The sequence below is a fragment of the Macaca thibetana genome, chromosome 17 (genome assembly GCF_024542745.1).
Source record: "Macaca thibetana thibetana isolate TM-01 chromosome 17, ASM2454274v1, whole genome shotgun sequence".
Lineage (NCBI taxonomy): Eukaryota > Metazoa > Chordata > Mammalia > Primates > Cercopithecidae > Macaca > Macaca thibetana.
The window spans coordinates 25,609,866-25,634,415 of NC_065594.1; positions in this window are offsets into that span (position 1 = coordinate 25,609,866).

Consider the following 24,550-nt stretch of genomic DNA (forward strand, 5'->3'; position numbering starts at 1 on the left):
TACTCTCTCCAGGGGAGAAATCTCCAGCATTCTGCGGTCCTGGAGGAGTGGCAGTAACCCAGCAGCATCAAATGAGCATGGGATCTGGAATCCCATACTTCTTATATCCTATACTTAATTACATGTCCTTAAACCAGTCTTATCATAGCATGTATACAGATCTCAGCCCTTGGTCTGAATTCATAGTTTTTTGAGCATCTGCTGTGTAAGTCATATTGCTTTTCAGCTTTCCCCATTGCCAGCTTAGGATTTGGTTCTTTCAGTTCTGCCAAGCAAGTTGCCACCTGTCCATTTGCTTTCCAGTTTCCAAAATTCTGTTGTTATTATTACCTTTCCTTTTCTCTTTGTCCTTCTTGGTTATGCTTGTATAAAAAGTCAGTTATATATACAATTACAGATATTTATATATAATTATTGATAGATATCTATATAATTATCTCTCTATATAGATCTAGATATAGAGAAATGATAGATATATAGATTCTATCCATCTATCTGTCTGTCTGTCTGTCTATCTATCTATCTATCTATCTATCTATCTATCTATCTATCTATCTATATCTTTCCTGAACTTTGTTAATCTATAGTGAAATTGGTTTTGTTAAATGTGTCATCAGTATACAGAACCAGGCCCAATTTCTATATGGGTCCAGGCATGTGGCCAGTGTTTATTTTTATGAATGTTTCATTCTGAAGATTCAGTAATTATGTTAAGTTCTGTTGCCAAAGTTGTCTTTTAGCACTCTGATTTATTTTTAGCAAAGGACAGATACATTGACAAGTCAAATATTAAAAATCCTCCCCAAGATGTTGTGCTTTTTTTAGTATTAAGGCCTTAAAGGGATATTCTTGACTTCAAAGAAGTTGATTTTAATTTAAGAAAGGGGTTGCTATTTTTTATAAGCAGTCTTACAATGATAAATGTTTTATCCCTTCAGCTATTGATATTAAACCAGTGTTGGCTGTGTCTAGAATTTAATCTCCTGTAGAAAATGATATAAAAAGCAGATATGCTGAATATTCTATAGTAATTTTTTTATTTTAACATCAAAATGTATTAATATTTATTGAACTCTGTAGTTCTTGGCCTCTAAGTCATATCCCAGTAGTATTTAAAGAGACTTCGTCACTATTTCAGGGTCCTTGGAGACCATTTAAGGCACAGCAAGTGCTAGAATTATTTTTAGAAATATGACTAACCCAAATCTACCACTAGACAAAAATGTCAGTGCTTCCTGGCTTGGTGATGAGTCTTCAAAAAGACCTTTGCATTTCTTACTAAGTTAAGTGGCTCAAGGAATGAGCCTTTCCTTACTTCAGGGTCTGGTAGTCAGAACACTCTGACTCTAGAGATGCATTTCTTGAGCTATAGGTCACCCACCCTGTTTGATCTTGGATTCTGCACCCAAAGCAGCAGAGTTTTCACGCATGCCTTAATGCAAGCTGGAAGCAAGAAGCAAGAAGGAAAAAATTAAAGTGGTAGACAGTTTAGCACTGGGGATGCAGAGAATAACTTTATTTTGATAATTTATTTTGCTGTTATCTTTCTGTTGATATTTATTGGGTAAAATTTAAATTAATGTTGCTAATTATGCTCTATATTTGGGACACTGTAATAATGGAAGGACTGACTGCTTATAGCTGAGAGAAGGATACAAATATCTGTGTGCCTGACAGGTTTCAGGTTAAAAGTCAAGGTAAGAGTGATTAAGAAATAAGGAAAAGTTGCTAATAGGATCTGGAAGTTTACGGTTAAAACAGGTAGGTCTGAAACATTAGACTATTAATTTATTAGAGCTGAGGTTTGGCTTAGAACTTTGCATTTCTCGTATATCTCTTAGGTGATTCTCAGGGAGGTTGTTTATAATGTTAAGGGCCATTTCTAAGACCCCTTATAGACCTTTATAATTCTGTTGACATCCTTGACTTTCAGTTAAAATGCAAATATCACTCATATATTTTAAATACACGTTGCTTATATTTTGGAAAGATTTTTATGATTTTCCCTTTTGAAGCACTTTAGCTACCTAACTCATTTAAGTTATTATTAGCTCTAATTTCTCTGCAATCATCATACATACTTGGGAATTACTGAGAAGTTAAAGTAACATAAACCTACAGATTGTTTTTATCTGGAATAATTTTCTGATGAATGTTAAATTTAATAAGTAATGAATTGGCATAATATGTTTTATGTATATCCAATAAAACTTTTATTAATGTCAACTTTTAGGTTTTAATACTTTGAAGTCAATAATTCACTTTCACCTATGCCCAGATCTGTAACGCTCATAGGTCTAAGGCAATGTGTCTAAAATGCCTGAAGTATAAAACAGGTGAGATGCTGATGGTGCTGTAGAGTTTTATCTTGGCGTAGGTGCTGAGACATTACTGGATGAGTCCAAGGCACAGAGAACTTTGATCAAAAGAGCATGAAGGGACACTGATTTGGATGTTAGAATCAATAACTAAAGAGGGAGATTAAAACAGACATGACAGTGACCTTCAGTTATTTGAAATGCTAGTGGATGAACAAAAAGACTTAATTTTTATGATCCACAGGCTGGACTTAATAGATGTAATTTATAGGAAGGTGAATTTTGGTTCGATATCAAGGAGAATTTTCTCACTCTTAGAGAGTCAGTGTTGGAATGAGTGGATTTATGAAACAAGAAACCCTTTTTACTTGTTTAGGCTGCTTGCCCATCTGCAAGGTAAATTTTTGGTAGATAGCTGTCTTAGATGATGTAAAAGTATCTCAAACTCAGATTCTATGAGAGAAGCTTTAAAAATACACCATCAGTAGGTTGAGAATGGATTGCTTTTGAGTACAATCCCTGAGAAGTTTACTTTGAGGTGTATGTACAGTTAGTATTAAATCTGTCAGCAGATTTAAGGAGATAGTTAATCTCTAAGTGAATTTATTTCAGCAGCTTTTAAGTAATTTAATTATTTTTCATTAGAAGTTTGCTAAGATAGATGTTTTAGTCCATCTTCTGCTGCTATAACAGAATACCTGGGACTGGGTTATTTATATTATAAACAGTAGACGTTTATTTGGTTCGTGGTTCTGGAGGCTGGAAAATCCAAGCACATTGCACTGGCATCTGAGGAGGGTCTTTGTGCTGTGGCACTCCGTTGCTAAAGGTGGACGGGCAAAGGAGCATGCGAGGCAGAGAGTAGAAATCCAGCTGGATATATCCTTTTCATCAGGAACCCATTCCTATGTTAACTAACATGCTCTCACTATAATAGCATTAATTAATTATGGTCCTCTTGCAAGTCCTGCCTCTCAACACTGTTAAAATGGCAATCAAATTTCAACATGAGTTTGGAGGAGGTATTCAAACCATAGCAGGAGGTAAGAAGCTGCTAAATCAAAGGAGTTAACATTTTTTTGGTGAGAATTGGAGAAGCAGAAAAATTGCACAAAGGGTTGCAGAGGAGGCCAAACATAGCAGTACTTTGAATAAAAGACTTCATCTTTGGGGACACAGAATCTTGTTTTTGCTTTTTAAATCATAATACAATAGTCCACCTTTATTCATGGGGGGATACCTTCTGAGACCCCTAGTGGATGCCTAAAACTGCGGATGGTACTGACCACAATTGCCATCAATTGAAACACATTTCTGTTCACGTCTTCCACCTACAGATTTAATGCCTTTCCATCTTTATCTTTTTTTGAAAGAAAGAGGAGGGGCCTCACTTTGTTGTTTGTTTGTCACTTAGGCTGGAGTACAGTGATGTGATTATTGCTCACTACAACCTTGAACTTCTGGGTTCAAGGGATCCTCTCGCTTCAGCCTTCTGAGTAGCTGGAATTACAGGCATATGTCACTGCACCTGGTGCCTTTCCATCATTCCTAAGTACTTATCACACACTGTGTCTATAGCTTTTGCAGTCTTAGGAGTGACAGCAAAATTAGTACAAATTGATTTCCCTTTCTCACAATTTCACAGATAGATTTGTTCTTACTGTTAATCTTAGCAAACTCAGTATACAATTTTTCTTTTCCTTAGCAAGTTGAGAACTTTCATCTTTTCATTTAAAGGAAGCACTTTGTGGGATTTAAATTTTTTTTTTTGGCATATTCAAATTGGCAGTGTCACTGCTTCTGTATGTTGGGGTCATTGTGAAGTAAAATAAAGGCTACTTGAACACAAGCAGTGAACTATTACTACAGTAGATTTCTTGACTGAAATGACTACTAAGTGACTAAAAGGCAGGTAGCATTTACAGCCTGAGTATGATGGACAAAAGGGAGGATTTTAATCACAGGCAGAATGGAGCAGGATGGCATGAGATTTCATCATGTTGCTCAGAACAGAGTGCAGTTTAAAACTTACAAATTGCTTATTTCTGTACTTTTTCATCTAATATTTTGAAATGCAGTTGACTGCGGGTAACTGAAAACTTGGAAAGCAAAACTGCAGATACAGGGGCACTGTAGCTATTTATTTCTTTATAATATTTCTTCCTAATTAGAAAGGAAAGTTCACAAGATGAGCATGTTTTTCTGGGCCTGTTGATAGGTCTGTTTCTGCCTTCTGATTAGCTCCAAGTGGGGGACACATCTTTGTCTCAGCTTTAGAAAGCTTTGTACCAATTTAAAGGCAACAGGAAGAGTTACACTCAGTATCATGTTATGTTGATAACAATGTTCCCACAGTAACCAATAACCTTAACACATATCCTTTTAGTACTATCATATTAGCAACAACATAAAAATGATCCATGATGTTATAATTTCTGGTGCTTATTAGAAAATATAAGCTAAAAATTTGGACTGGTAGAAAGCTTACTCAGAACTTCAGAAATTAAAGGTTTTTTTTTAAAAGCCACTTGCAGTGGATATATAGAGCCATCTGTCTGGAAGGGGGAAAGACAGCTAAGACTTCAGTATTCAATTGCTTATTATGAAAGGCATGCTATGGACTGAATGTTTGTGTCCGCCCCAAATACATACTTTGAAGTCTGGATCTCCAAGTTTAATGGTATTTGGAGGCAGGACGTTTAGAAGTTGATTAGGTCATGATGGTGGAGCACTTCTAAATGATATTAGTGCCACTATAAGAGGAGGAGGAGGAGACCAGAGCTCTCTGCTGTCTGTCTTGTGAGGATACAACAAACAGTTGGTCATCTGTAAACCAGAGAGTAAGGCCTCACCAGACACTGGATTTGCCAGCACCTTGATATTGAACTTGCAATCCTCTAGGACTGTGGAGAAATAAATATTTGTGTTTTAAATCACCCAATCTATGGTGTTCTATTATAGCAGCACAGACTCACTAAGATAGGCATCTTGTTGAAGGTATCTTTTACCTTTTCTCCAGATCTTGGCCTCTAGGAGTTCTAGGATCTTGAATCTAAAGACTTGTAGCTTTGAACTGTTATTTTTATATGCATTTCTTTTATCCTGATAGAAAACATGAGGTTTCCAGATCAGAGAAAAGACCAATTATTTACTTATAGAATATCACGTGAGAATTCCCCAGGCCCCAGTCCTGTCCATGGAAGCATGGTGAAGACAGGTGTCATCTGAATTTTGGAGCTTACATAGCAGGTACTTGCACAGCTGTCACTCTTCTCATTCAGAGAGGGAAAGAGAAAGAGAGAGTTAACACTTTTATTCCTTGGCATGTAAAGAAACCCTCTCTATAAAAAATGTCAGGTCCCTTGGCCTACTATCCTCTTAAATGTAAACAAAAGACTAAATGACTCCAGGAGAAATAAGCCAGCGAATCTTTCCAGAGATGTACTTTAATTTCCAAGATTTACCTTTATCTTCCAAGACTTGTGTGCCATTCAGCAACCCAGGCTACTAGTACTCTCTTGTTTAGGAAGCCCTAACCATACAGCAACAGAAAAATAATAGTTACTTCTTGACACTAACAAACTTATAATGCAACTTCAATATCATAGGTGGTTCAGGATTGAGTATAATCAAAACATTAAAATGAATCTTTTGTTCCATTAAGAAGACTTTGCATGTAAAGGAAGTTTTGCTGCAGATGCTGAGAAATCCTACTGTTGCAAATCTATTATATTTTTCTAGGAAGCCCATGCTTCTACCCTCTGCAATGACAATTTCATCCTTCTCTCTCTCTGTCTCTCCTAAGACTTTCCATCTAGTTCCACCCACCATTTTATGTAGTGACCTTATCTCATATATCACTAATGAAAATTCAAGCCATTAATAGTGTACATCCTCATCCTGCCTGGAAATCCTGCCATTTCCAAATAAACTCATATATTTTCCCTTTCACCCATCTCTCCTTTCTCTGCTACTGCAACTAATTCACTACATATTCTCTGAATCACTTTCACTTTGATTATCCTAAGGACGTTCCTTCTTCAGGAATCTTCTCTCTTTTGGGCATATTCAACTTTTTTTCTCTCTAATCCTTGATTTCAATCACACAGCATTCATCACTGATATTATATCACCTTCAATTACCATTACTCTTTGTTTAACTTCTCAAAAATGTTATCTACACATTCTATTTCCATACCCATATCCCTTTTTTGAATCCTTCGAGTCATTCCATTCTTGCTTATCTTCATAAACAGCAAATGTTTCTGCCAAGGTCACTGGACACTTTCATTTTCAAAAACCCTTAAAGTTCTTATTCTGCATGATCTCCCAGTAGCCCTCATCGAAGTTAATGTTTCCATCTTTGGACCCATCTCCTAGGTATCCAGTGACCTGCTTGAGTATCACTTATCTGTCATCTTTCCTTATCTCCTCTTACCAGACTTTAAAACTGGACTTTTATACAACTTGGTACAGAACCTCATTATCTTGCTCTTCCTATCTCCAGATAATTTTATTAATTGTCAGGGCTTTACATATCATTTGTATTTTGACAAATTATCTTCATTAAAGGTATCTCCTTGATGCTGTGTGTCTTCACTTTGATATTTTATATTCACTTGAAATGTTTCCTGTTTCATCTTTATGTGGGTATTTTATAAATGCCTTCCCTCCCATCCCTGCCAACTGTTCCTCCTCCAATCTTCTCCAACACAGAAAATAATCCACCCAGCTGCTCAAGTAAGAATCCTGAGCATACCTCAAGTCATGATTATTTAATCTGAGTTTCTCCTGAGGATTTATTGTATATGCATGAAAGACAATAATGTGCTTAGAACAATTTCCAAGCAATTAATTGTGGCTGCATGTCAAATACAAAATAAAATGACAAAAGTAATACTTCAATGGTCATTGTCACTAACTGCTAACACCTTAATGCCTTTTTACTCTTATCCAGAGCTGCATCCCTAAAATAAGTTAATGTTCTACCTTTACAGACCCCTTTAGTAGAAACAGCAGGTTCACAAGCCTATCTGGGGCTTACCCATATAATGACTTCTCTAAAATATCACTAATCAAAGGTATTGTCCTTTCCTGACAGTTAGGATTGAGAGTGGTAAGATTTTCCTTACCTTAAAAATAAACACATGCCAGAGAGTGCAATGGCAGACAAGTTTAAAGTGTTTTTTTTTTTTTTTTTTTTTTTTTGACCCTAGGTTAGATGTTGCCTCTGAATTATTTTGAAGACCAGGCAATCTATTTACACCAAGAAAATTGGGACATTTTAGCTATATCAGAACTTGACAAAAATTTTGAAATAATACTTGAGATTTTAATTTTGGAATGGTTTAAAAATATTTAGGACTTAAACAGTACTTACGGTAATAATTTTAATTTTTAAATACTATTTCAATAGTGAAGAAAGTCTGTTACTTTTTTTAAAAAATAATGCCCATGTTAACAAATCAGAGTTTCAGTGCTTATATCTTGGATGCAAAGTGTAAAATGCCTTCTCCTCTCTCTATTTAATTTTTGAAGAACTTCTGGTTTTTAAAAATGGAATTTAAAAAATCAAAATTGTGAACATAAGTAATGTGTGACTTCTCAGTAGTCAATCTGTTAAAATCCATTTGGAATTTTAACAAGGATTTCAGTTTAGTAAATATTTATTGATCACCTCCTATTAACTAGCACTGAAAAAGGTAATCTCACAATGTCAGTGTTAATAGCATGCATGATACAGCCCACCTGCTGGCTTGCTTGCTTGGCAGGCGTTGCTAATTTTTAACTAGAGTCTTCACAATTAATTCAGCTGCAGGTTTTCTGTTTTGTTTTGTTTTCCCCAGTCAGTCTCAGCACAGGTCACTTCCATGCCAGACACATTGTATTTACCATTTTAGTGTTAGCAGTAGCAAGATCTGTGAAGAATCTGAGATTTTATCTTACTCGAAAGCTAATAGATTATTATCCTATTAGCAGTTCATGGATGTGAGACATGAGACTCCTGGGTCAGAAACAAAGGACTTTATTACTCATGGCATAGCAAGCAGGATGAACATCAGCATATTCTATATTGGTTCCCTGAGACCGAGTCCCCACGAGGCATTGTGAATAGGGCCAGATGATACCTATACATGTAGTTGATTGTGTTAGAACAAAAGAACCCTGAGTTTAGGGAACCCAAAACTTTTATAATGAGAAACAAACATGCCTGCCCTTTGCTTCAGATGGAGACACTATTTCTATCTTTCAAGGTTGTTTCTACGTAAATATTCTTGGAAAGATATTCTGTAACAGGGTCAGTCTGTACCTCTGCTTGTAAGACAAGTAGAAGCCCAGAAGACTTAGGCAGAATTATCCCCCAACAAGCAGATAGAACATTTTACTTCTTTAAATGAGACAGGAATAATATAGGGTGGTCACAGGAGAATAAACACTTCCAGGTGGCAGTTTCACATAACTAGAGGCTACAGGCTGATAACACCCTGAAAAGCAGGGTGTGGACCAAGCTGGCTAAGACTGACTGGACCCAACATAGGGCTGGCTTTGATTTAGGCTTCACCTAGGACCTCAGTATATGTTCGTTAACATACTAAATCACATACCCAACAGCGCTATGACAGTTCTGAGAATACTTATATTTAGTGTTAAAATGGGTGGCACTACAGTTCTGAGAAATCCTTTTCCCAGAATCTCCATGAATATTTTACCCCTTGGTTAAAGAAACCCATAAAGGTAGCAGCTCCAAACCCTTCTGTGAATGACTCTCTCCTGCGTACACCTGCACTCCCTTTCTTGAGTGTGTACTTCTTGCTTTGCAATAAATCTCTGTACTTTCACTCTTTCCTAACTCATCTTTGAATTCCTTTTCACAATAGTGTGAAGAGCCTGGACACCAGCTGGGGGTCAAGTTCCCAGCAGCATTTGGGGACCTTCCCCAGCTCACCAGTATCAAGTATGAAGGCTAATCTCAGGATTTAATCCTCAACGTATATCACTCATTCTTCAGAAATAAGTAAGGTGATTGAAATTGTTTCAACTTAGCAGATTAATTAATCAAGTGATTTCTGCATACAACTAAGAACCAATTTAAGCAACTAATTTAAGGTGAACTGATCAAAGTTAATAATCTTTAGTTTTCTGTTGTTATACAGGTATTGTATCTACATTAGGGTCAGGTATCTTTATGGTATTAAGGAAATTAATCAGCAAAAAGATCATTTTAACAGTTTCATTTATTCTCTATGTTGACCAGTCCTGCTATTAAATATAGATATCGGTTTTGTTCACTTCAGATATTTATTTGTTCTCTGCAGATGATTTCTCTTCAGACATTATATTTATTATTTTTAAAACATTTCCATAGATATTTTCCAATATACATAAAAGTAGAAGAGTATAATGAACCATATGTGTACATCACCGAGGTTAGTCAATTATTAACTCATGGCCAATCTCATTTATCTCTCTTTCTCTACTACTCACTTCCCTTGGACTACTTTAAGAAATCTCAGACATTTTGTCAATGTATTTGGGTGAATTATTTTCAAGAGAAGGTATTTCTGCTCTTCCCCTCTTTTTTGCCTATTACATTCTGATAAGTTTATTCTTGTGTGTGTGTGCCTATTTGGAAATTCGCTTACACAAATTGTATATTTGAATCTTGTTTGGGTCCTTGACATGCAGGTATACTATGCTATATTTCTGTTTTGTTTTTATTCTTTAACAGTAGTTTCTTTATTTTTATCCGTGCAACTGTAAGTCTCAATATGATCAAATTTGGGCACCGAGGGAAGAACTTCTGTGGTTTGATTTCTTCTTCTTTCTTTCCTCCTCCTCCTTTTTTTTTTTTTTTTTTTTTTTTTTTTGATAAAGACAACTCCTCTTTTGGGTTAATTTCCTTTTAACCAATCAAAAATGTTCATATGCCTTCCTCATTATTCACTTATAAGATATGTGGCTATGAAATTACTTTAGATTTGCTAGAACAACTTGTATATGTACAAATTCCTATATACTCCTCTAACGAATCATTTCATCCAAGCTATGAATCATTCTTCTTGTTTTCCTGCAAGCCTTTCCAGTTTATCTACAGCTTTACAAATGAGTTGCCAGAAGATGAAAGCAGAGCTTAGCCCCCAAAATAGAGCTGGCCCATACTCTATAGAGACCCAAGTTTATGTGCAGAGAAAGAAAATTGGTTGCTAGTAGAGCTTCCAATTTGGTAGAACTCTTCAAATTCATATCTCAAACATACAAAGCAGGGTTTCCTTTAAACTTTATAGGATTCTCTTAGGAGACAATGATTTGTCTATTACTGTTTAGGTGCTAATTCTTAACATATGTGGTTCAGATACTCTAGCTTCAAAATGGATAAGGTAACTGTACTGTGGATAGGATGAACAGAAGATGGTGAAGCAAAAAGGAAAGCATCTTTACTGAGGGCTGAGGTTGATGGTGTCAATCACCATAAAGTAAATAAATCTGTGTAAAATAAATCTCTCACAGATTGGAATTGCTAAACAAGAGGAAAGAACCAAGGAAGCCTGAAAGGTAAAAATGAGTGTTTGTCAAAGCTGGGAGCTCAGGATACAAGTGTGGAGTAGTGACAATTCCATGGTGCCTGCCTTAGGGAATCAGATGAATTTTAGGGAAAGAAGAAAGTCATGGCTACTGCAGCCTTGCACAGTGGCCCTGATGTGTGGCCATCACAAGATCAAAAGCAAAACAAAACAAAAATGTTGGTGGCCTTACTTTGTTAGTGTTTTTAAAAATCCCTGGTGTTGTTTGGTTGGTTTTATAAACAGCCCCCCTGGATGCTGCAATTCTTTCTCTTGTGAAGCATATCGAGAACATTAAAAGATTTTATTTTCTTTTAAATTAGAAGTATATGTGCAGGCTTCTTACATGGATACATTGCTTAATGGTGGGGGTTGGGATTCCAGTGTACCCATCACCCAAACAGTAAACATTGTATCCAATAGGTAATTGTTCATCCCTCACCTCCATTTCAACCTCCCCTCTTTAGAGTCCCTAGTGCCTGTTTTTTTCCATCATTATGTTCATATGTACCCATTGTTTAGCTCCTGCTTATATCAGTAACTTTAATGGCACTCTCTGGTCACTGAGTGAAATATTTTTTTTTAAGTTTTCAAAGTATTTTCATATGTACAACTGTTAAGTCCCTAGAGAGAAACTCCAATAAAAGTTATTTTACATTTACAAAATAGTGGCACTTTAGAGTATGACTTAATTTCCTCCTCTTATGTCATTTTAGTTAGGAATTTTAAGAAAATGACTTTACTTGTCCATACCAATATCTTTGGTAATATGTTCTCTATAGCACACCTGTTGTGCATGATTCATGTATTAATTATACTTATTTTTTTCCTAGCTCACCATGGAAAACATTCCTGGGATGAACATTTTTCATAAAAATCGATTAGCATTTTACAATCTCATGTGTTACATTTTTATCTTTTATTCCTTCTCCCAGAAAAACACAACAAGATCTTTAAATAGAATATTAAAAGCTTCCTTTTTGGAGAACGTCAGCAGTGTTTCTCCAATAGCTTCTAATAATACTAAGTAGGAAAGAACAGTGCATTGAATCAGTCTTGCACTGTTATACAATCACTTAAGGTCAGTTGCATAAGGAAATAGAGAAATAAAGCAAAAGGAAACTTGTATCACATTTGTGAAAAATGCCAAGCTACATAGAATGGAACTGGCACTCAGTTAACAGCTGGCTTTATTCAGGGTCTTATTGATGACCCATCGGTCTTGCAGGCTATTCAGGAAGTAAGCTCTTTTAGGTTACTTATGCCTTACAGTTGCAGAGCAAATGAGAGAAGAAATTCATTTCTAGTAATTAAACATCATCTTACTAATTTCTTAAAGGCTTTATTAAGTCTCAAGATCTTGAAATGTCTGACTTTTAAAAAATAAAATCCAAGATGTGAAGGAATCCATTTAAAATAATAATTTATTAATTTTTTTCCATTTTATTTTAGATTTGGGGTACATGCATAGGTTTGTTACCTGGCATACTGTATGATGCTGATGTTTAAGGTATGAATGAAGGGATCAGTTTTGATAGTCCCCTCTCTACTGACATTTTATGTTTAGGGAGCTAGTGAGGAAGAATAGAGACATCACTAAATTTGGACTTAGGAAGTATGATCTTGTGTCCCCATCTTCTCTTATTAATTCTGTGATTGTGGACAAGCCACTACTTAACCTCTTTGGGCCTCAGTTTCTCTTTATAAACTGTAGGCAGTATTCCCTGTCCATGTCAGAGGGCTGTTAAGAAGGCAAAATGAGACAATACATGTTAAAGTGCTTTATAAAAGAGTGTTACACAAATATAAAATGTTTTCATTCTTGAGTTTCTTCCTAAGAAGGCACATAAAGAATATATTCTGGAGGAATACGGTTTAGGTAGTCAAGAATTTGGATATAATCTTTTGTGTTATACAAATATAAAATGTTTTCATTCCTGAGTTTCTTCCTAAGAAGGCACATAAAGAATATATTCTGCAGGAATAAGGTTTGGGTAGTCAAGAATTTGGACATAATCTTTAGTAAGTCCTGCTCTTGATCATGATCTTCTCCGTTGCTAAAGGGATTAAGTTAGACACTTACAGAGGTGCAGTTTTTTCAACAACTTACATACGGTTCTCAAGAGATCATAACAACTGTTCCATCTCTTCAACAATCTGAAAGAAAAAGCTATGACCCTTTGTTTTCGAAGGGCCAAATATAGGCCTTGTCACAGTTAGATTTCATTTAAATTTAACTGAATTTCACACACAATTCAAAGAGAATCTCCAAAGATGCATGATGGACTATTTGTTGGAGGGAAATATTTAACCTTATACTGATTGTATTTAAATCACACATTTTGCTTAGAATTCAAGAAGGTATTATGAGGACTAGTGAGAATTGAGGAGAACAGGAGATTCTTCAATTGCTGCAATTCTTTATTAACCTCCTTTCCAGGGTCGTGCAGATGGAGTCAATGTAGAGATCAAAAGCAAAACCTTTGTAAGGCATATAAACTGAAATTACTTTTGCACCAACCTAATAGTTTATGTCCATTTTCAGAAAGGCAAGAGGGGAGCTTGAAGAGGCTAAATGATATACTAATTTATTGCACTGAAAAGTGGGAATCTTGGCTGCTTATCTTGAGGCTGTATCTGACAAATATAAAATAGAGATATAAGACAATTAGAGGAATGGTAGCAAAAAACTTCCCCCACTTAGTAATGACCAGCTAAATATTCATGTAGAAAACAGTTGGCCTGAATTATACTGATAATTGCATCAGTCCTCTATTTGACTTTGCATGTATAAACAAAGACTGGTAAATCTAATCTCGACATCGGAACCATGTTGCTGAGTGTACAGCTATTTATGTGCGTTGAGGCACTTAACTAAACATCCCATTAAGTCTCTGAAGGTTTAAAGAATGGAACCACTCTTGATTTGATTTACTTTCATCCTTAACTTTCCATGCAAACAGTACTCAAAAGAGCAAACAGCAGACTGACTTTTGATCTCAGTCTGTGTTCTAATTCGAGTTGCAAATTTGCATCAATAGTTTCACATTACTGAGTTAATCATTTTCACCATTTGCCAGGTCAAAATATTAATACTGGTGTTTCCTGGAGTGGTACATAAGTAATTCAATAAACACAAACTAATACAGATACAGAGGATCGGTGCCATGTCTCTGGTTCCACCAAAAGTTGAATTTCCCGGTAAAGAGCTCATGATTAGGCTATGACTAAATGAATGAGCTTTGTCAAAGAGTACAGATCTCAAAAAATGTGGAGGCTGCGTTCAATTACATTTATGGATGTTAGGAAACTGTCAACTGCCTTTGGAGTCCAGGGAGAGAGCCAGCAGCCACCCTTCTCACCACCCTGGGCTTTTTGTGAGAGCTGCACTGCAATATCATCATCCTGGCTTAGGGGAATTGGTGTGCAATAAGCCACAGGCAGGACTTTAGAGTCAGGGAGGTTTGAATCCTCATATTCCATTTACTGCAAATGATGTAACTCTTTGGAGCCTCATCTTACTGTGTGAAATGGAAACATGAGTTTTATGAGAAGTGAGTGAACATAGGTAAAGTGCCTAGAACCATGCCTGGCCCAGAAGTGGCATTCAGGACACACTGCTTCCCTTCTCTTCCTACAGATTCCTGGAGACAAAGGAAAAGGGATATCCAGTGAGGCAGCAGAGGTCTAGTTCATCCACTTAGAGATCACAGAGTCCTCCAGGTTGCAGGACTGGATGCTGAGATCTGGGTTTGTGTCCTCCATGTGGGTTAATCTAAACTTCTATTGCCCATTTCAGTTTGCAACTAGGTATTAGGTGACACCAGGACCTATCAGAAGTGCAGGTGTCCCTTCAGGTGTCTTAAGGACATTTTTCACAGTGTTGTGTCTCCTGGAGAAGGATCCTTCATTATTTGTGTCCAAAGAATACTGCAACTCAAAGGAAATTTTAAAAAATTGTCTGAAGTTTTTATTTTAATAGATAGTATAGGATCTATCTATTTCCTTAAAGTTTCAGTTTGATCATGTCACATTTATCATGAGCAACTTCATTTTTGTTTGACCTACTCTGTTGGGGTCTGGTACATGAGCTTTGTCCAAAACAATGGTCTCTCATAATTGTGTTAACAATTGGCAGGGCTCTCCTGTCTTGGCTGATACCTAGCCTGAGGATAATACTCTGTAATCCTTAAAACTTGGAACATCTCAAGGGCTTGCCTGGGTTTTCACTTTTTGTCTCCCCACCACATGGGAGCAGATCTCCTGGGCCTTCATTTCTCTGTGGTCTAGGGGAAGACTGGGAGTATAATTCGTTGTCTTATAATTTTGGGCCCAAAGGGTATACTTCTTAAAGGACTTTGGGAATGATGATGACTGACACATTGCCTGAGCTCATATTTCAGGTAAAGTTATATTCTCCATTTCAAAGAGTGATCTTGTTTTCACAAAGATGAATGCTGCAAACGTATAATCAGCATAACATTGAAACAGTAAAGTAACAGAGGTTATTTCTGTCTCAGAAAAATATCATGTGAATAGATGCCCAAACTAGACTGGTATATTTGGAGGATAGCAATAGCTGAGTGTGGCTGGAGTCCAGGGTGGTGTGGAAGAAAATTAAATGTAAAAGTAAGTTGTGATTATAAAATAAAGAATCTTAAAGATAATGATGGAACTCCAACAACTCCAGCCATGGGCTCAGGGACAGAACTCTGATCTCCCTGGGCCTGAGCCCCTAGGGGGAGGGGTGGCTGTAGTCTCTGCAGACCAGTGAGAGGTGAGACCAGTTGGACTTCTGGGTTGTGTGGGGACTTGGAGAACTTTTCTGTCTTACAAGAGGATTGTAAAATTCACCAATCAGCACTCCATAGCTAGGATTGTAAAGTGCACCAATCAGCGCTCTGTGGCTAGCTAGAGGTTTGTAAAATGCACCAATCAGTGCTCTGTAAAAATGCACCAATCAGCACTTTGTGGCTAGCTAGAGGTTTGTAAAATGGACCAATCAGCAGGATGTGGGTGGGGACAAACAAGGGAATAAAAGTTGGCCACCCCAGCCAGCAGCGGCAACCCAGTCGGGTCCCCTTCCATGCTGTGGAAGCTTTGTTCTTTTGCTCTTCACAATAAATCTTGCTGCTGCTCACTCTTTGGGTCCATGCCACTTTTGAGAGCTGTAACACCGCAAAGGTCTGCAGCTTCATTCTTGAAGTCAGTAAGACCACGAACTCACTGGAAGGAAGAAACTCTGGACACATCTGAAGGAACAAACTATGGACACACCACCTTTAAGAGCTGTAACATTCACTGCGATGGTTCACAACTTCATTCTTGAATTCAGTGAAACCGTGAACCTACTGGAAGAAACAAACTCCGGACACGCCAGCAGACTTAGTCTTTCCTCCTGCTAGTTCTGAGGAATCCAGAGAGCCCAGGCCAATAAGTTTTCCCCCCAGTGAAACACACCTTCTCCATCAAGGGACAGCCAAAATGTTCATTAAATGGGTCATGCTCCCTGTGCTACCCAACTGAGTGAGACCCTCCAACAGGGGCTGTCAGACACTCTAAACAGGAGCATTCCTACTGGCATCAGGTTGGTACCCCTGAAGATCAGAAATCCCAGAAGAAGGAGGAGGCACTCATCTTTGCTGTTCTCAAACCTCCTTAAGTGACATCTCCAGGTGTGGGAATGAACCAGATGAATACGGCCTGAAGTGAACCCCAGCAAACCAGAGCAGCCCTACAGAAGAGGGAACTGATAATTGAAAGAAAAACAAACAGAAAGCAACAACAACAGCATCAACAAAAAAGTCCCCACAAAAACTTCATCCCAAGATCAGTAGCCTCAAAGATCAAAACTAAACAAACTCATGAAAATGAGAAAGAATCAACAAAAAAATTCTGAAAATCCAAAAGGCCAGAGGCCTCTTCTTCTCCAAATGATTGTAGCACCTCTCTAGCAAGGGCACAGAGCGTCACAGAAGATGGGATGGACAAATTGACAGAAGTAGACTTCAGAAGATGGGTAATAACAAACTCCACTGAGCTAAAGGAGCATGTTCTAACCCAATGCAAAGAAGCTAAGAACCTTGATAAAAGGTTACAGGAGCTGCTAACTGGAATAATCAGGTTAGAGAGGAACATACATGACCTGATGGAACTGAAAAACACAGCACAAGAACTTTGTGAAGCATACACAAGTATCAATAGCCAAACTGATCAAGCAGAAGAAGACCATCTTGCTGAAATAAGGCATGCAGACAAGATTAGAGAAAAAAGAATGAAAAGGAATGAACAAAACCTCCAAGAAATATGGGACTATGTAAAAAGACTGAACCGATAATTGATTGGAGTACCTGAAAGAGACAGGGAGACTGGAACCAAGTTGGAAAACACACTTCGGATATTATCCAGGAGAACTTCCCCAACTTAGCAAGACAGGCCAACATTCAAATTGAGGAAATACAGAGAACATCACTAAGATACTCCATGAGAAGATGAACCCCAAGACACATAATCCTCAGATTCTGCAAGGTCAAAATGGAGGAAAAAATGTTAAGGGCAGCCAGAGAGAAGGGCCAGGTCACCTAAAAAAGGGAAGCCCATCAGACTAACAGCAGATCTCTCAGCAGAAACCCTATAAGCCATTGGACATTGGGGGCCAATATTCAACATTCTTAAAAGAATTTTCAACCCAGAATTCCATATCCAGCCAAACTAAGCTTCATAAGCAAAGGTGAAATAAAATCCCTTCCAGACAAGCAAATGCCAAGGGATTTCATCACCACCAGGTCTGCCTTGCAAGATCTCCTGAAGGAAACACTTAATATGGAAAGAAAAATCCAGTACCAGTCACTGCAAAAACACACCAAAATATAAAGACCAATGACACTATGAAGAGACTGCGTCAACTATTATGCAAAATAACCACCTAGCATCATAACAGGATCAAATTCACACATAACAATATCAACCTTAAATGCACATGGGCTAAATGCCCCAATGGAAAGACACAGACTGGCAAATTGGATAAAGAGCCAAGAAACCATCAGTGTGCTGTATTCAGGAGACTCATCTCACATGCAAAGATGCTCAAAATAAAGGGATGGAGGAATATTTACCAAGCAAATGGAAAGCAAAACAAACAAACAGGGTTTGCAATCCTAGTCTCTGATGAAACAGACTTTAAACCAATAAAGATCAAAAAAGACAAAGAAGGGCATTACATAATAGTAAAGGAATCAATTTAACAAGAATAGCTAAGTATCCTAAAAATATAAACACCCAATACAGGGGAATCCAAATTCATAAAACAAGTTCTTAGAGACCTATAAAGAAACTTAGACTCCCACACAACAGTACTGGGAGACTGTAATACACTATCATCTATATTAGATCAGTGAAACAGAAAATTAAAATATATTCAGGACTTGAACTCAGCTCTGGATTAAGTGGACCTAATAGACATCTGCAGAATTCTCTACCCCAAATCAGCAGAATATACGTTCTTCTCAGTGCCACATGGCTCTCATTCTGAAATTGACCACATAATTGGAAGTAAAACACTCCTCAGCAAATGTAAAAAAACTGAAATCATAAACAGTCTCTCAAACCACAGTGCAATCAAAGGAGAACTCAGGATTAAGGAATACATAATGTAAATAATGAATTGTTGGGTGCAGCAAACCAACATGGCACATGTATACCTATGTGATAAAACTGCATGCTCTGTACATGTATCCCAGAACTTAAAGTATAATAATAATTTTAAAAACCTCACTGAAAACCACATAACTCATGGAAATTGGACAACCTGCTTCTGAATGACTCCTGGGTAAATAACAAAATTAAGGCAGAAATCAAGAAATTCTTTGAAACCAATGAGAACAAAATGACAACGCACCAGAATCTCTGGGACACAGCTAAAACAGCATTAAGAGGGAAATGTATAGCACCAAATGCCCACATGAGAAAGCTAGAAAGATCTAAAATCAATACCCTAATATCACAATTTAAAGAACTAGAGAAGCAAGAGCAAATAAATCCAAATCTAGCAGAAGACAATAAGTAACTAAGATCAGAGCAGAACTGAAGGAGATAGAGACACAAAAATCCATACAAAAAATCGATGAATCTAGGAGGTAGTTTTTTGAAAAAATTAACAAATAGACCACTAGCTAGACTAATGATAAAAGAGAGAAAAATCAAATAGACAAAATAAAAAATGATAAAGGGGATATCACTGCTGATCCTACAGAAATATAAACTACCATCAGAGAATAAACACTTCCATGCAAATAAACTAGAAAATATAGAATAAATGGATAAATTCCTGGACACATGCACCCTCCCAAGAGTAAACCAGGAAGAAGTCAAATGCCTGAATAGACCAATAACAAGTTTTGAAATTGAGGCAGTAATTAATAGTCCACCAATAAAAAAAAAAAGCCCGGGACCAGACAAATTCACAGCTGAATTCTACCAGAGCTAGAAGGAGGAGCTGGTACCATTCCTTCTTAAACTATTTCAAATAATTGAAAAGAGGGAACTCCTCACTAATTCATTTAATGAGGCCAGCATCATTCTGATACCAAAACCTGGCAGAGATGCAACAACAACAAAAAAACTTCAGGCCAACATCCCTGATGAGCACTGAAGGAAAAAGCCTCAATAAAATACTGGCAAACTGAATTCAGCAGCACATTAACAAGCTTATCTACCATGGTTGAAGTTGACTTCATCCCTGAGATGCAAGGCTGGTTCAACATAAGCAGATCAATAAACATAATCCATCACATAAACAGAACCAATGTCAAAAACCACGTGATTATCTCAATAGATGCAGAAAAGGCCTTTGATAAAATTCAACATCCCTTCATGTTAAAAACTCTCAATAAATGAAGTATTGATGGAACATACCTCAAAATAATAAGAGCTGTTTATGACAAATCCACAACCAATATCATATTAAATGGGCAAAAGCTGAAAGCATTCCCTTTGAAAACCAGCACAAGACAAGGATGCCCTCTCTCACCACTCTGTTCAACATAGTATTGGAAGTTCTGGCCAGGACAATCAGGCAAGAGAAAGAAAGAAAGGGTATTCAAATAGGAAGAGAGGAAGTCAAATTGTTTCTCTTTGCAGATGACATGATTCTGTATTTAGAAAACCCCATCATCTCAGCCCAAAAACTCCTTAAGCTGATAAGCAACTTCAGCAAAGTCTCAGGATACAAAATCAATGTGCAAAAATCACAAGCATTCCTATACACCAACAATAGACAAGCAGAGAGCCAAATCATGAATGAACTCCCATTGCTACAAAGAGAATAAAATACCTAGGAAAACAGCTAACAAGGAACATAAAGAACCTCTTCAAGGAGAACTACAAACCATTCCTCAAGGAAATAAGAGAGGACACAAACAAATGGAAAAACATCCCATGCTCATGGATAGGAAGAATCAATATCGTGAAAATGGCCATATTGCCAAAGTAATTTAAAGATTCAATGCTATTCCCGTCAAACTACTATTGACATTCTTTACAGAATTAGAAAAAACTACTTTAAAGTTCATATGGAACCAAAAAAAGCCCGTATAGCCAAGACAATCCAAAGCAAAAAGAACAAAGCTGGAGGCATCAGGCTACCTGACTTCAAACTATACTGCAAGGCTACAGTAACCAAAACAGCATGGTACTGGTACCAAAACAGACATATTGACCAATGGAACAGAACAGAGACCTCAGAAATAACACCACACATCTACAACCATCTGATCTTCGACAAACCTGACAAAAACAGGCAATGGAGAAAGGATTCCCTATTTAATAAATGGTTCTGGGAAAACAGGCTAGCCATATGCAGAAAACAAACCAAACCTTTTCCTTACATCTTATTCAAAAATTCATTCAAGATGGTTAAATACTTAAATGTAAAACCCAAAATCATAAAAAAAAAAAAAAAAAAAAAAAAAAAAAACTAGAAGAAAACCTAGGTAATATTCAGGACATAGGCATGGGCAAAGATTTCATGATGAAAATGTCAAAAGCAATTGCAACAGAAGTGAAAATTGACAAATGGGATCTAATTAAATGAAAGAGCTTTTGCACAGCAAAAGAAACTATCATCAGAGTGAACCTCTATCATTGCAGCTCTTTTGGCTTCTCTGTCTGCCTTTCTGTTTCCTCTAGTCTCGGCACCTCCTCCTGTTTGATGCTCTTTGCAATGGATGACTGCTACTTCTTTTGGAGCCCATATGGCTTCTAAGAGCTGCTCTATTTCCTTTTTATTTTTAATTTCCTTTCCTTTAGATGTTAATGATCCTTTTTCCTTATATATGGCTCCATGGGCATGCAAAGTGGCAAAAGCATACCTTGAATCAGTGTAGGTGTTTACTGACTTTCCTGAGCAACGCTTTAGTGAGAGCTATTAGCTCAGCTCTTTGGGCCAAAGTTCTGACTGGCAGTGTGTGGGTTTCAGCTACTGAATTCAGTGTTACCACTGCATATCCAGCCCCTCTGACACTTTGAGATATGAAGCTGCTTCCGTCAGTAAAGTATTCAACATCTGGGTTTTTTTGTTTTGTTTTTTGAGATGGAGTCTTGCTCTGTCACCCAGGCGGCAGTGCAGTGGCATGATCTTGGCTCACTGTAAGCTCCACCTCCTGGGTTCACACCATTCTCCTGCCTCAGCCTCCTGAGTAGCTGGTACTACAGGCGCCTGCCACCACACCCAGCTAATGTTTTTGTATTTTTTAGTGGAGATGGAGTTTCACCATGTTAGCCAGGGTGATCTGGATCTCCTGAACTCATGATCTGCCTGCCTTGGCCTCCCAAAGTGCCGGGATTACAGGCGTGAGCCACCATGCCCGGCCACATCTGGGTCTTTTAAGGGCTGGTCCTTTAATTCTTTTCAGCTTGAGGAAACCTCATCCACTGTTTCCATACAGCAATGATACCCTGGGCCACGCAACGAAGGCTTTCCATGCTCTGTCCATTCAATTGGCAGCAGTGTGGCTGGTTATGTAGGGGTTTTCACACAATTGGCAGCAGTGTGGCTGGTTATGTAGGGGTTTTCACACAATTGGCAGCAGTGTGGCTGGTTATGTAGGGGTTTTCACACAAAAGCCCTTGATATCTTAACATCCTAGAGTTAGAAAGCCAGTGATGCCCCCTCTGCTCCAATTATATTGAGATGATTTTTAGACAATGGCCCAGTTGCTTGAGTTACTACTGAGTGCTCCGCACCAGTATCGACCATAAAGTCTGTTTTACAGCCCTCTACCTCCATTGAGACCATAGGCTCCTTGGGGCCTAATGAAATAGAGCCCAGTCTGTCTCAGTCTGCATAATAATCATTGATTCCTGCCAGTCCGATTAAATCCATGTCTGACTTCTGAACCCCTTGACTGGTGGCAGGGGGTTCTGGCCAGTCATTTTGTCCATGATTGTTGCCTCTATCCTTTTCTCTTTCTGGGCATTCATTCTTCCGGTGTTCCATCTGCTTGCATCTCACACATTGATCTCTCTCAAGCCCAGGTCAGCCCTCTCGTCCTGGCTTAGCTTCCTGGTTTTGCCTACCTAGTCCTCTACCACGAATGTGACCACGACCACATCCTCTCACAAAACCAATTTCTCTTCCAACTAAGGCTGCTGCCAGCAAGTCTGCCCTTTTCCTTAGATCTTCATCTAGCTTCTCTCTTGGCCTTATCCCGATTTACAAACGCCTTAGAAGCCACTTGGATAAACTGGGTAACATTCATGCCTTCAAACCCTTCTAACTTCTGAAGCTTTCACTTTATGTCTCCTTGTGCCTGGGTTACAAATGCTTCATTAACCATACACTGATTACTTGCAGCCTCTGGGTCAAATGCTGTGTAAAGCCAGTAAGCCTCACAGAGCCTCTCATAAAATTCGCTGGGACTTTCATCTGGCTTCTGGTGGACCTCTGAGACCTTTCCAATATTGGTGGCCTTTTCCCCTCCAGCCTTTATTGCACTTAGAAGTGCCTCTCAATACTGCTGCAAACTTTGTAGCCCTTGAGTCTGGTTAGGGTCCCAGCCTGGGTCAGCCTCTCTCGGGAGTGCTTGTTGTACATACTGCCTGATATCTCCTGTGCCTACAGGCATATCGTTCTCCAGCCACTGGAGAGCAGCTTGTATAACTCTATGGCACTCTTCTAGATTAAATAATGACAGAAGAAGTTGTTTGTAATCAGCCGAGGTAGGATTATGAGTTAGGAAAATGGACTGCATTAGATCTATAAGAGCCTGAGGCTTCTCTGCGTAGGAGCGAGTATGTTGTCTCCAATTTAAGAGATCAGTAGTAGAGAAGGGCTGATAAACGAAGAGCTGTTCTCCTCCCTGGACTTCATTCTGTGCATTCAAATAAATTTGTCCCACTGTTTCTCAAAGGGGCATCTGCATTGCTCAGGTATGGCCCGACCTAAGGTGGCCGACCTCATCCCCCTGGAGTTCCTGCCTTGGCTTTTCAGGCAAGGGCTCTGGCGGCTCTCTCTGCATTGTTGCCTGAGGGGTGCTTTCTTCTGAGTCTGAGCCTCTGGAGGCAGCTGGGGTATTCTCCTGTCCAAGTCTTGCCAGGGAATGGATAAATTGGTGCATAGGGGATGGAGTTTCTAACACTTCACGTTGGGCCTGTAGGAGAGGTTTTTTCTACTTTTCCTGTGACTGCTTTTCTTTTTCTGATGCCTTGCAGTCTCTTTCTATGGTCCCTGGCTTTGTCCCGGCCATTAGAGTCTTACGGTAGGTCTCAAAGCAGGCCTGCAGCCACTTAGAGCGGGTCTGAATTACACTTAGCCATGAGTCAATATACAGAAATTGATCTGGGTGCCCAGGCTGTTCTTCAAGCCTGGTGACCAACCGAAACACTCTACCAATTATCTGCCTGTCTATTGTCCCCTCAGCCAGCCACACTGCATTAAAAGATGGCCAGTCTATCTCACAAAGGGTTCTCAGTTTCTGTGGAGTTAGCTTAATCCCATAATCACCATTAAAACCTTTTTTAAAGTTTTCAGCATGTACTCCAGTGGAGTATTCTTGATGCTTTTCCTCCCATTTCCTCCCTCGTGGCACGCTTTCACTCTCGGATCTACCACAACGGGTCCTATTACAGGAGGTTCAGATGCTGCTTGGCCAGAAGCTTGCATTAATTCATGTCACAGCTAGCTGCAGCCGTGGAACTGATCCTATGGGTCATATGCAGTGTCCTAGGTCTGGTTTTTCCCACACTCGCCTCGGAGCACACAGTCCGTGCTAAGAGATCCGTGCCTCCCCACATCACGCCCTGCGTTGATCTCTCCTGAGATTGTCTCTTTCACACACCTCCCCCGAACCCAAAACAGTTTTCCTTTCTGACCGACTTGCGAGCCCCACCCATGTCTGGTGTCAGTTAGGGTGTGAGTTTTGTCCGAATCAATGGGCCTCTCCCATTGTCCCAACCCCCTCGGGTCGGAATAGTCATCATGCCCTGAGAGGTGATCAGGCTCCCCTCCCATCCTTATGGGACGGGCCTTTCCTTAGGGGCCAAACCTTACCATGGTTCTGATGTCTGAGTCCTGCCCCTGTGACTGTCCTGCAACCCTTTCTACCAGTTCCATTTGCGCTGTCAGGGAGGGCTCCAGAATGTGGAATGGCCATTCTCCTTCTGGACTGAAACTCT